General features: G+C 48.1%; 1 protein-coding gene across 1 annotated transcript in view; it reads left to right on the forward strand.

Annotated features, from left to right (window-relative positions):
• The window catches only part of LOC125428893 (tripartite motif-containing protein 10-like), a 120,848-nt gene that overhangs the window by 56,130 nt on the left and 51,345 nt on the right, over nt 1–13,373 (forward strand).

The raw sequence follows: 13,373 nt of genomic DNA on the forward strand, positions 1-13,373 counted from the left end.
ATCCTTTACCTGGCGATGGGTGTTGCTTCTGAGTAAACCCTCCTAGGGTCGTGATTCACCTGTTCAAAGCGTTGCATGGTTGCTTCACCAAGCTTACTCCCAAGTAACGTACGCTTCGGAGCTAAACGTTTTTTTCTAAACTAAAACCTCAGTATTCAGGTTAAATTGCCGTGTTGGCACTTTGCGATGAATAAGTGGGTTTTGGGTTGCAATTTGGGCACTCGGTCTCGAAAAGGTTCGCCATCACTGTACTAATGCATCACCTATCTTCAGGAAAATCTGGTGATAAACTGGATCCATGAGACTCAGGAAGGGGAGAGTGGATCCCATCACCCCACCCACCCCCCCGCTCGCCCAGCTGGCCCCCGAACAGCCACCCTGTCGTTGTAAAGTGCCGCCATCTCCTCCTGTCACACAAAGATATCCATCACTTTTATTCTTGGCAAGAGATCTGTTGAGCTCACAATACTTCATAGTGGTTTGACTACTGAATGAGCAGTTCCAGCTCCTGTCAAAAGAGAGGTCTTTCCCAACCAATGGGAGCAACTCTGAAAAACATACTTCACCTCCGGTCTTCTAGTGCAGCCTCACTTACCTGTAATGGCTGTAATGACAACAGTGTAAATCAATTCAACTGACAGGCCGAGGATCGTAACAAGCCATGAGTCAGAACTTTGCTGGTAGCACCTCACCAGCCTGGGTGATTTTAACCCCCCTGTCCTGCATCCAGACTCTGAAATTCAATTCCCCTTTATGGGACCCTTGGAAATAGCAAAAACACACCTGTAAAAGCCTGAAACTTCATTTCAGTGTAAAATACAAGATTCAGCTACAAGAAGAAATTCACGTCAGTTGGCACAGTCTACATAACAAAATCTAATGTTGGATTTTGGAGCAGCAGTGGCGTAGGAGGTTAAGAGCACGTGTATCTAATCTGGAGGAACTGGGTTTGATTCTCCACTCTGCTGCCTGAGCTGTGGAGGCTTATCTGGGGAATTCAGATTAGCCTGTACACTCCCACACACGCCAGCTGGGTGACCTTGGGCTAGTCACAGCTTCTCGGAGCTCTCTCAGCCCCACCCACCTCACAAGGTGTTTGTTGTGAGGGGGGAAGGGCAAGGAGATTGTAAGCCCCTTTGAGTCTCCTACAGGAGAGAAAGGGGGGATATCAATCCAAACTCTTCTTCTAATTCCCAATACCAACATATATGAAGATAAGAATAAGTACAGTCACATGAAGTTCTTTGGCTTCAGTGTCCATTTGTGTGTGAGAGAGTGTGTGTGTGTGAGAAGGACCCAGAGCTGTCTTATACAAAGCCCCCCTCCCCCCTTTGCCATTTGGTCCAGGATGTTAACCCTCAGGCCAGATCTTTTTGGGGTGTAAAGGGATCCTGCAGGCTTTGAAGTATATTGAAACTCTCCTCACTTTCAACAGGGTGTTTACTCAAATTTTATGATTTGACCAAATGCTTCTAAATCTCCCCCGCCCCTTTGGTGGCCCCACAAGGTTCTTAATTAAGAGACACTTGGAGATGAGTTGCCATTTCCTGCATCTTCTGTGTCAGGCATTGGCACTCTTGTGAATTTCCTATCCAAATACTTGCCAGGGTTGGGGCGAGACAGCGTGTGTGACTCAGCCAGTGTCACCCAGCAAGTCTTCACAGCAGAGTGGGGAATCGAACCTGGGTTTTCCAGGTCCTAGTCAGACACCTTAACCACTACGCTGCGCCATCTCTCCACGAAGTCCTAGGATTGCAGCAATCTCAAATATTAAACTTGACAATTTCAACAATGGAGAAAATGGTCTTCAAGTTCAATATGGGAATGTCCCCGGTTTGCATAGCTCCTCCTCCAAGTTTGACACCTTCCTGGATGTCAAAGGCTTGGATTATGTGGATGCAACTAAAAGACTGGCTATACCAGCGGTGGTGAACCTATGGCACGGGTACCAGAGGTGGCACTCAGAGCCCTCTCTGTGAGCACGCACGCACAGAGCTCGTCATGGGGGGTGGTGGAAAATCCACACACACACATCTAGGCTGACCTGGGCCACTGGGCATGACGTGTAGGTTAAGTGCTGTTAAACCCCACTGATTTTCATGGGAAGAACTAAAGCGCAATCCTTTACCTGGGAGTAAGCTCGGTTGCTGGCAATGGGGCTTGCTTCTAAACCCTCCTAGGGTCGTGATTCACCCATTTGAAGCATTGCACGGTTGCTTCAAAGCAAAGCCACCGGCTACCACCAAGCTTACTCCCAAGTAACGCGCACCTTGGAGCCAACTGTTTTTTTCTAAACTAAAACCTCAGTATTCAGGTTATATTGCCGTGTTGGCACTTTGCGATAAATAAGTGGGTTTTGGGTTGCAGTTTGGGCACTCGGTCTCGAAAAGGTTCGCCATCACTGGGCTATACCATAGGGATAAGATTCCCAGGAGCTGTGCAAATGCTAATTCTGTAGTGGTGTTTGGCCAGCATTCAGACTTACAATCAGGATGATGAAGAACAAGAGTTGGATTTATATCCCCCCTTTCTCTCCTGCAGGAGACTCAAAGGGGCTTACAATCTCCTTGCCCTTCCCCCCTCACAACAAACACCCTGTGAGGTGGGTGGGGCTGAGAGAGCTCCGAGAAGCTGTGACTAGCCCAAGGTCACCCAGCTGGCGTGTGTGGGAGTGCACGGGCTAATTTGAATTCCCCAGATAAGCCTCTGCAGCTCAAACAGCAGAGCGGGGAATCAAACCTGGTTCCTCCAGATCAGAGTACACCTGTTCTTAACCACTATGCCACTGCTGCTCCCCTGTATACAGAGGAGGGCAGGTCGACGAGAAAGAATGGAGGCACATATCCTGCAGCATGTCTAATAATTGGGTTGGCCAATTATTTTCCCTGGCAGTTCTATGCTTTTAGCAGCGGTATGCCAAGCAAAAGTGTGATGCATTTGTCCACCTCTCCTCCTTGACTGCAACCCACCCTCTAGAAAACACAAACCCAATTAATGAGTGATGATCTGGACATTTATGTGCTAATAAGAATTCATTCTGTGAAAATATAGAAAGTTATATATATTAAGGTTGCAGATGCTGTACTGTACTGACATTGGAAAACAAAGAATAGACAAAAAACATTGTTGAAACGTAACACACGCACCCCTTTGTTTTCGATTGTCAATAAGTAACAATGGTGTATGTGTTGTCCAGAATATTTCCCCAAATATTTTGTGGCACCACAAGAAGAAGAAGAAGAAGAAGAAGAAGAAGAAGAAGAAGAAGAAGAAGAAGAAGAAGAAGAAGAAGAAGAAGAAGAAGAAGAAGAAGAAGAAGAAGAAGAAGAAGAAGAGGAAGAGGAGGAGGAGGAGGAGGAGGAGGAGTTTGGATTTATGTCCCCCCTTTCTCTCCTGCAGGAGACTCAAAGGGGCTGACAATCTCCTTGCCCTTCCCCCCTCACAACAAACACCCTGTGAGGTAGGTGGGGCTGAGAGAGCTCCGAGAAGCTGTGACTAGCCCAAGGTCACCCAGCTGGCGTGTGTGGGAGTGTACAAGCTAATCTGAATTCCCCAGATAAGCCTCCACAGCTCAGGCGGCGGAGCAGAGAATCAAACCCTCCAGATTAGATACACGAGCTCTTAACTGCCACTGCAGCTCCTGGGAAGGACTAGTTCTTTAGCCCTCACAAAAAGGTCTTCCCAGTACTGTTTTGATCTGTGAACACCCTGCACCATCTAGTGACAACAGTATAGAACTGCACACACAAAGCTTCCTCTCTACCTCTGCTAAGACATCATTTGGGGAAGGGCTTCCAAGTAGTTGTGGGATATACCTACTTTTCACATGGACAGTGCTGCAATCCACAGAAAACATGCACACAATTCAGAAACAATTTGGTAAGGGTAATTTCACCCTTCTCACACTAGCCCTTTTCGAGGTTCTCAGAGGGCCTGTGTTGTATACTGTTGAGCCCCCCCTTCCTCACCACGTTAATGTCATACTTTTCTCTGAGTAAAAAAACCCCACACACAAGTAAACGTCTGTTAACCCCGGAGGGGGTCCATTGTTCTGCTGAGAGGCCTGGAGCAGACGACATAGCCACTAGGGCTGTGGTGGCGAACCTTTGGCACTCCAGATGTTATGGACTACAATTCCCATCAACCAATTGGCCATGCTGGCAGGGGATGATGGGAATTGTAGTCCATAACATCTGGAGTGCCAAAGGTTCACCACCACTGCTTAGGGCCAGCACAGTGGGCATCGAGAAAAAAAACAGCGGAAAACTTGGCATCTTTCTAAGTGGCGGTGGAGCTTTGCGGCACAGTGTGTGCAGAGGGTAAATGAATAGTTTTGTGTGAGTGCTCCGGCACACTGGCTGATACTGGTAGGAAGGAGGGAAAGAGAGGGCGAGGGCCAAAAAGAATACAGCACCCAATATTTCCAGGTGGTTCTAACCAGGCCTCACCTTGCTTAGCTTCCGAGGTCAGGCAAGATCAGGCACATTCAGGGTGGTACGGCCATAGATCAGTGATGGCGAACCTTTTCGAGACCGAGTGCCCAAACTGCAACCCAAAACCCACTTAGTTATCGCAAAGTGCCAACACGGCAATTTAACCTGAATACTGAGGTTTTAGTTTAGAAAAAAACGGTTGGCTCCGAGGCGTGCGTTACTCGGGAGTAAGCTTGGTGGTAGTCGGTGGTTTTGCTTTGAAGCAACTGTGCAACTCTTCCAACGGGTGAATCATGACCCTAGGAGGGTTTACTCAGAATCAAGCCCCATTGCCAGCAACCGAGCTTACTCCCAGGTAAAGGATCGCGTTTTAGTTCTTCGCATGAAAATCAGTAGGGTTTAACAGCGCTTTACAGGGTTACCTCCACTGCTTCCCCAAAATTAGGTCTTAGATTTAGTGCTAATAATTGAGCCCAGCGGCCCAGTCCAGCCTAGATGTGTGTGTGTGGGGGGGGGGGGTGACTCTGTTTGTGCGTGCCCACAGAGAGGGATCTGAGTGCCACCTCTGGCACCTGTGCCATAGGTCCGCCACCACTGCCTTAGATCCTCAGACTGGCTCCTGTGCCTGTCAGATTCTCCACAAAGAAACAAGACCTTGTAACGAACAAAGGTTTATTCATTTGGAGAACCGGGGCGGGGAGCCAGAATTGACTTTTTCCCGTTTAAACAGTAGTATAAAACCACAGCATAAAGATCCAACCCCCAACCAAAGATCCACCTCCCAGCATCATCCCATGAGAACAGACACAAAATATGTAGACAGTTTGATAAGGAGAGAAGTCCGTTGACGCTGACCTTGGCGGTGAAAGCAAGCAAGGAACAGTGAAACATCAGAACTATTATGTTGCGAGATGAACAGAGACGGAGACGAAGATGCAGTTGGGTGGGGAGAGCTCCACAGAGTGCCCCTGTGAGGCTCTGATCTTTTGGAGCTTCCGACACCCGTTTATTTAAGAGATTTGCGGAAAAGCAAAACAATGGGAGGGCACAGTTTTCAGGTAAGGGTTGTTTCACCGTAGTCAGCAAAAGCACATACTTGCAGGACCCAGAAAGTCTGACGGTCAGCAATTTCGGCCTGATTACATTTTAGCCCAGGGGAAGGCCACAGGGACGTCCCGTGTGCTTGGCATAGCCGAGTGGGATGACAGCTCTGGGCCGGGAGTGTGCTCACCGGGGGGGACAACTGCCTCCAGACGCCCGTGTTTTCCCCACACGATTACACAGTAGAACAGTTGATCAGTAGAAGATCCCATCCCCCCCATAGCCTGATGCAGCAAGCAGCCCCAGCACCCACTAGGCATCCTGACAGTGCCTCACTTCAACGGGCTTGGACAGATTTATGGAGGAGAAGTCGATCTATGGCTACCAATCTTGATCCTCCTTGATCTCAGATTGCAAACGCCTTAGCAGACCAGGTGCTCAGGAGCAGCAGCAGAAGGCCATTGCTTTCACATCCTGCACGTGAGCTCCCAAAGGCACCTGGTGGGCCACTGCGAATAGCAGAGTGCTGGACTAGATGGACTCTGGTCTGATCCAGCAGGCTAGTTCTTATGTTCTTATGTTCTCTCCACACCCATGCCCAGGAGCAAGACACTTTTCACCACTCCAGACACTAGCCCAGCATGCACCACTCTTTAATCGAGCGCCAGTCTTGGCTTCCAAGGCTCTGACACGCTGTGCGCACCAGGCCTGCCCCACAAAGGGGGCACCCCCATATTTTACCTCCATGCAGCTGCCCCCTCCCCCCTTTTTCCAAATCTCCTCTTGCTGTTGCTGGTCATCTTGATGCTTCCAAGCCTCCTCCTGTACCTCTCTGCCCAAGAACCATGTCAAATCACTCCCCCAATGGCTTCAATCCTCTCTCCACAATCGGTTCACGGCTTCAGCAATGCCGTGAGCAGCAGTGGTGTAGGAGGTTAAGAGCTCGTGTATCTAATCTGCAGGAACCGGGTTTGATTCCCAGCTCTGCCCCCTGAGCTGTGGAGGCTTATCTGGGGAATTCAGATTAGCCTGTGCACTCCCACACATGCCAGCTGGGTGACCTTGGGCTAGTCACAGTTCTTCTGAGCTCTCTCAGCCCCACCTACCTCACAGGGTGTTTGTTGTGAGGGGGGAAGGGCAAGGAGCTTGTAAGCCCCTTTGAGTCTCCTGCAGGAGAGAAAGGGGAGATATAAATCCAAAAAACCTCACTCCCCCAACTCAGCAGCCCCCACATCAATGCCTTCTGTCACCTGTCTTGTAATGTATATTAAACGTAAGTATTCATCCTCTTTTTCAAAAGAGCCATATATGGTTGTGCACTGAGCCACATTTGGGTCTAAAGCCATGGGTTCCAGTACCCTAAGATAGGTATTGCTCTGGTTGGAACTGCAGATGAGAAATGGGTTTATACTTGTATTAAATGTGCTGGTCATTCACTGAATTAAGAGCAGACTCCTCTCTGCTGATTAAATTGACAGTGTAGGAAACAGGGCAAACCCACAGCAATTTAAGTAGACATAATTCTTGGGACCACATTTTCATTGACCAGTTTTCCAGCCTTGGAAATGTTAGCACTGAAAGTATAACCGCATTTAATCATATTTAGTGGCATTTATTACTCACTTACATTCAATAACTGCGATATACTTATTCCTATGTTATACTAGCTATTTTTAAGTTACTCATTGTAAGAAAACCTCCAACTCTCCACTTGAGCCGATTGACAAAGACCTAAACAACACGGATATCTACACTTTCTGCTGATTCGGCAGACCCTGACGGCATAAGTAAAACATAGCCTAAACAAGCCCCTAACTAACACATAACAAAAGAAGGCCTTCTTGAGGGCACACCAGCCAAGCTTTTAGCAGTAAATCCTCCTGACTGAACCAAGGTCGGAGAAAGGGAACTAAGTTAAAGGGGACACATATTATTAGTTAAGAATACACTTGCCTCCCGTGGTGGCGAACCTTTGGCACTCCAGATGTTATGGACTACAATTCCCATCAGCCCCTGCCAGCATGGCCAATTGGCATTACTCCTGTCAGATTCTGTGTTTTGCCATCCATCTAAGTGGGTGAAGGCAGGGGCACGGAGATAGTGCCAAGGGTCGAGAGGCGAGAAAGTTGCCTTAATTGTTTAAGGGTTGTCCTGTAATTAACCCTGAGTTTAACGAGGTAATAAAATGAACATGTAATAAAGAAACTATCAGTCTATGGGACATACCTCTCAGAGCCGGCAAAAGAAAACCTCTCTATGTCAGAGAATCATTAGCCTGGCAAAATTATGGCTGACATTAAGTTTTTGTATGTTATTCCAAGGTGTCAAAAATTCTGTAATGTATAGGAATTTAATGACTTATCATGTGAAATTTGTCTATAAAAAGGACGGCCCCAAAGCTGAAATTGAGTCTTTCCTCCCAGGGTGCAATTGCAACCTGTTTCTCTCTAATAAAATTACTAACTTCCTGAAATCATTCTTTTTGTCTGTCTCTTTGGTTCTCTAAACAAGAACTGGGTAATTTATCCTGTTCCCTCTAACTGGGATAACAGTAAGAAGCAGATAAGATAATTTCTAGAACTAAAACACTGCACTGACTGTCAGTATGAAGGAGATCCCCTTCGCGGTTGAAGCCATCCACTCGCTCCCCTCAAAAGTGATCTCTTAATTCTTTTTAATTCCACCTTTCTGCAAGGAGTTCCCGGTTCCACATATTGTTCTCCCATTTTCTGTTTTATCCTTACAACAACCCTGTGAGGTAAGTGAGGCACAAAAGCCTAATTTAACTCAGCAAGTTTCCTGGACTGAGTAGAACTGGGGTCTCCCAAATCCCAGTTTGGTGCTCTAATTAGTACATCACTTTTCTAAAAGGTCTAATGTCGCAGCTAAAGTACTAGGCTAACACACCGTTCCACTTAAAAGTCTGCCTCTATGCTCGGATATAAAAGAGGCCTCACATCTACTTCAGGTCTCTATGAAGTATGGAAGAATAACTCCATTTTAAGTCTGGCATGTCGGAAGGTGTGTGTGTAACCCCCATGCCCAGAATGGGTTGAACCAGTAAGGGGGTGGAGACTCAGAGCAGCAGAAAGGCTGCAGAGCTCTTTGGAGAAGACAAGGCTACCAGACTCGGACCTTGGTTGTATAAGCCCTTGACACCTTGTTAAGGGTTTCTTTTTGTGGTTGTAATGGGTGAGAGTTCTCCTGGAAACCTTCATCATGTTGCATCCTGTTCATCAAGCCCTTGGAGTCTTCAGGAGCCAACCCACTTGCAAAGAAGAATTGGACTTGGCAGTATCAGTAGACTGTAACTAGAAGGACTTGAAATGCAAACTTAACAGGACTGAAAAGTGTAAATGTTAAATGTTGATGTTTAATGTTATTTGTAAAGAGAAGTAAACTGTTTTGTTTAAATTTGGTTCTTTGCAACTCCTTCCAAGTACTGCCCCACAGAACCCACAAGCTGAGGTTACATGTGCATTTCAGCCAACGGAACAGGAAAAATCCCCACCTTTCCTTTCCCTGTTAAAGGGTTCCATCAATATCACTCACCACCACCCCACCTTGCTGAGGGCTTGAAACTGTTGGAACTTTGCAAGTGTCTGTCACAACTCAGTTATAAAAGGGTTAACTGTTTGTATGTAAACAAGTTGCTGAAGAATAACACTACTACCAGCACTGAACACAAACACGGTTTACGACTTTAATGGTTGCATTATAAACGACCTAGCAAAAACCAAATGGTTGCCTCATAAATGATTGCTAAGTAAGTGAAAAGGGATATATACCGTAGGAGGCGTAGGAGGTTAAGACCTCGTGTATCTAATCTAGAGGAACCGGGTTTGATTCCCTGCTTTGCGCCTGAGCTGTGGAGGCTTCTCTGGGGAATTCAGATTAGCCTGTGCACTCCCACACATGCCAGCTGGGTGACCTTGGGCTAGTCACAGCTTCTCAGAGCTCTCTCAGCCCCACCCACCTCACAGGGTGTTTGTTGTGAGGGGGGAAGGGCAAGGAGATTGTCAGCCCCTTTGAGTCTCCTGCAGGAGAGAAAGGGGGGATATAAATCCAAACTCCTCCTCCTCCTCTTCTTCTTCTTCAGTATAGAACGTGGCCTTGTAACAAGCCAATTCCTGTTACCTAAAGAATAACACTACCTGCACTACTAAACACAAACACAGTTTACGACTTTAATAAGGGCCAAATGGTTGCATTATAAACGACCTAGCAAAAAACCAAATGGTTGCCTCATAAATGATTGCTCAGTAAGTGAAAAGGGATAGATACCCTTTCTTCACACAGTCATGAAAGCTGACTGCCACAGGGAGCGGCGTTTCCATTCCCGCGCTTTTTTCCTTGCATGCATGAGGGAGCCTGCATGAAATGAGAGCAAACGTGCCCGTCCCCCTCCAGCTCTCTTGTGGCCAGGAGTTCTGCAGCCCCAGAGCGTCCCTTTGCAACTCTTCTTGCAGGCGGGAAAAGGGAGGGTCGCTGCTGCAGGGGCGCCTCTCAGAGCCGCGGGGGCAGGGACGGTGCGGGGGTTTGGGTGGGGCTTCTGTCCTGCCGCCCCCGAGAAGTGCACGAGGTGGCTTTGGAGGAGGAAGGAGCTCCACGCTTGGTGGCCCCGTGGGTGCTTTCCCCACACGCCCCCGGCCTCCTTTTGCGGGGACAATCCCCTCTTTTCCTCTCACGGGGCGTCGGGGAGTTTCCTGCATTGGTGCGGTGCCGGTCCCTAAGGCAACGCAAGGGGCCGTGCTTGCCAATCACGGGAAAAGCGAAACCCTCTGCGTACTTTTGGCCCATTTTTTGGACTTGCAGGATTGAGGTCGGAGCCGGACATTGCAAAGAAGCCCTTGCTTAGTTGGAGCCCTGCAGCGACCAGGGTAAGTTGCGGACCGGAGTTTGGCTTGAAGGTGTCGCGGTAGCAAGCGGGACGGCGCTTTCAGGGCTGACATTTCAGAGTGCGTGGGGTGCTGGGGGGGGGGGGGGGGCACACTCTGGGTGGTGCCCCCAGGGGCATAACGAGGCAAACTGTAGCCCTGGGCAAAACCTGAGTTGGATGCCCCCCCCGCCCCCCCATGGGCGGCCGCTCCACCCAACCCAATTTTTTTTTTGCACCAGGACATTGGTGCCTGCAGGGGGTGCATTTTTAGACATATCGCCACTAAAATTTTGACGTATGATCAGGAGACTGTCCTTATGCTACCCCCCAGGTTTGGTGAGGTTTGGTTCAAGGAGTCCAAAGGTATGGACTCCCAAAGGGGTGCCCCATCCCCCACTGTTTCCAATGGGAGCTAATAGGAGATGGGGGCTACAGATTTGAGGGTCCATAACTTTGGCCCCCCTGACCCAAACTGCACCAAACCTGGGGGGTATCATTAGGGCAGTCTCCTGATGAGACTCTGAAAGTTTTGAGACTGTGCCTTCAGAAATGTCCCCCCCCCCACCTGCAACCCCCATTGACAGCAATGCAGAAAACTCAATGCAGAACAAAGATTCTTGGGCAAATTTCTGGGATGTTCCTGCAGGTGGCTCATTTTTTGATGTATTGGCACCAAAATTTCAGGGTATCATCTGGAAACTGTCTTGATGGGACCCCCCCCCCCCAAGTTTGGTGCAGTTTGGTTTAGGGGGTCCAAAGTTATGGACCCTCAAAGGGGGTGCCCCATCCCCCATTCTTTGCTAAGGAGATGGGGGCTACCCTTTTGAGACCCCAAAACTGTAGCCCCCATCCCCTATTAGCTCCCATTGGAAACAATGGGGGATGGGGCACCCCCTTTAGGAGTCCATAACTTTGGACTCCCTGAACCAAACCTCATCAAACTTGGGGGGTAGCATAAGGACAGTCTCCTGATGATACGCTGAAAATTTGGTGCCGCTAGCCTAAAAATGCGCCCTCTGCAGGCCAAAAATGGAAAACCACTAAAATACCAAAAAACGAACCCTGCATTTTGATGCTCCCCACAAGGTGGTGCTCTGGGCAGCTGCCCACTTTGCCCATTGGGCATTACGTCCCTGGGTGCCCCCCGCCCTCCTTGCTAGAAAGCCCCTGGCAAAATATTGCAAAGGCCTCGCTGCTGCAAGAAGGGGTTGGGTTGTTATCACAGAGACTCTGCTCCCCCCCTTTTTGGTTTCAAAATGTTTTATTTCCAACCTGGAAACATTTTATCAGAATCCCCTATTAAAACAATTGTTTGGTCTGAAATGTTTGCAAGATGTCTTATGTTTCCTGCTGCTGTTTTCCACACCTCCTTCCTCGGAGCCATTTTGTTGCATCTCTGAGCTCACTCCATTTCCCCTTACCTCTTTATTTTCATAATCTCTATTTTTTCTTTTTTTCCTTTTTTTGGATTAAATCTTCAAACCATTGAATACACGCAGCCACAGAGAATCATAGCTAGGGAGCAATGAGGCACCAATTCTACAATTAACCAAAAAAGGAAAAGCACCTCGCAGCAGCCATGAATCGTTTTGAGAAGGTGAGTGCAGTCAAACATTGTGGTAAACGGCGAGGGGGTGGGGGGGTGGGAAAATTCTGCAAACCTTTTAGGTGTTCAGAAAGGGACATTATCTCCTTTCCCCCATCTCTAAGATGTCACAGCAATACAATACATCCAATCATCTATACTTAGTGGATCCTGTGGCTTCCGATTGTTCTGCTAACTCCTGGGGTACCTTTCAGCAAGACAAAAACAACTCCGATGTGCCGACCGGCAAAGTTTTCTTTCAAGGCCATGCAGTCAAGAGCAATCTCTCCTCCCATGAAAACCAGATGAGGTTTATACCCTTATATAAAGCAGTGGTGCGACCGCACTTGGAGTCCTGTGTTCAGTTCTGGTCGCCACATCTCAAAAAGGATATTGAAGAGATAGAAAAAGTGCAGAGAAGGGCAACGAGGATGATTGAGGGACTGGAGCACCTTCCCTATGAGGAGAGGCTGCAGCGTTCGGGACTCTTTAGTTTGGAGAGGAGACGTCTGAGGGGGGATATGATTGAAGTCTATAAAATTATGCATGGGGTAGAAAATGTTGACAGAGAGAAATTTTTCTCTCTTTCTCACAATACGTGAACCAGGGGGCATTCATTGAAAATGCTGGGGGGAAGAATTAGGACTAATGAAAGGAAACACTTCTTCACGCAACGTGTGATTGGTGTTTGGAATATGCTGCCACAGGAGGTGGTGATGGCCACTAACCTGGATAGCTTTAAAAGGGGCTTGGACAGATTTATGGAGGAGAAGTCGATTTATGGCTACCAATCTTGATCCTCCTTGATCTGAGATTGCAAATGCCTTAACAGACCAGGTGATCGGGAGCAACAGCCGCAGAAGGCCATTGCGTTCACATCCTACATGTGAGCTCCCAAAGGCACCTGGTGGGCCACTGCGAGTAGCAGAGAGCTGGACTAGATGGACTCTGGTCTGATCCAGCTGGCTTGTTCTTATGTTCTTATACCATATTCTGGATACATGAAGGCAGCTGTAAAATCAGTTGCTGCTGTTGTTTGATTAGTTAATCAAAGGAGAAAGCACACAGTGTCTGAGGAAGACGCCTGACCTATTTCTGGCGTTCTGGGAGTTTACAGTTCTCAGAGTAACAAAGAACATTCTTGCTCCGTCTCTTTCTACCCTCCCACCTCCTATTGCATGTACCACTTTCTGAACCAAGGTCTGAGGCCTCCATATTTCATTTCCGCACTACCCACCAAGGTCTGAGACCTACTTGTTTTAATTCCACATTACTCAGTCTCCAACATGCCCCCTGCCTTCCTTTCCATCCTTCTCCTGGTTGCTTATGGCTACCAATCTTGATCCTCTTTGATCTGAGATTGCAAATGCCTTAACAGTCCAGGTGCTCGGGAGCAACAGCCGCAGAAGGCCATTGCTTTCACATCCTGCACGTG

This window comes from Sphaerodactylus townsendi, linkage group LG03 (assembly GCF_021028975.2).
Source record: "Sphaerodactylus townsendi isolate TG3544 linkage group LG03, MPM_Stown_v2.3, whole genome shotgun sequence".
Classification (NCBI taxonomy): domain Eukaryota; kingdom Metazoa; phylum Chordata; class Lepidosauria; order Squamata; family Sphaerodactylidae; genus Sphaerodactylus; species Sphaerodactylus townsendi.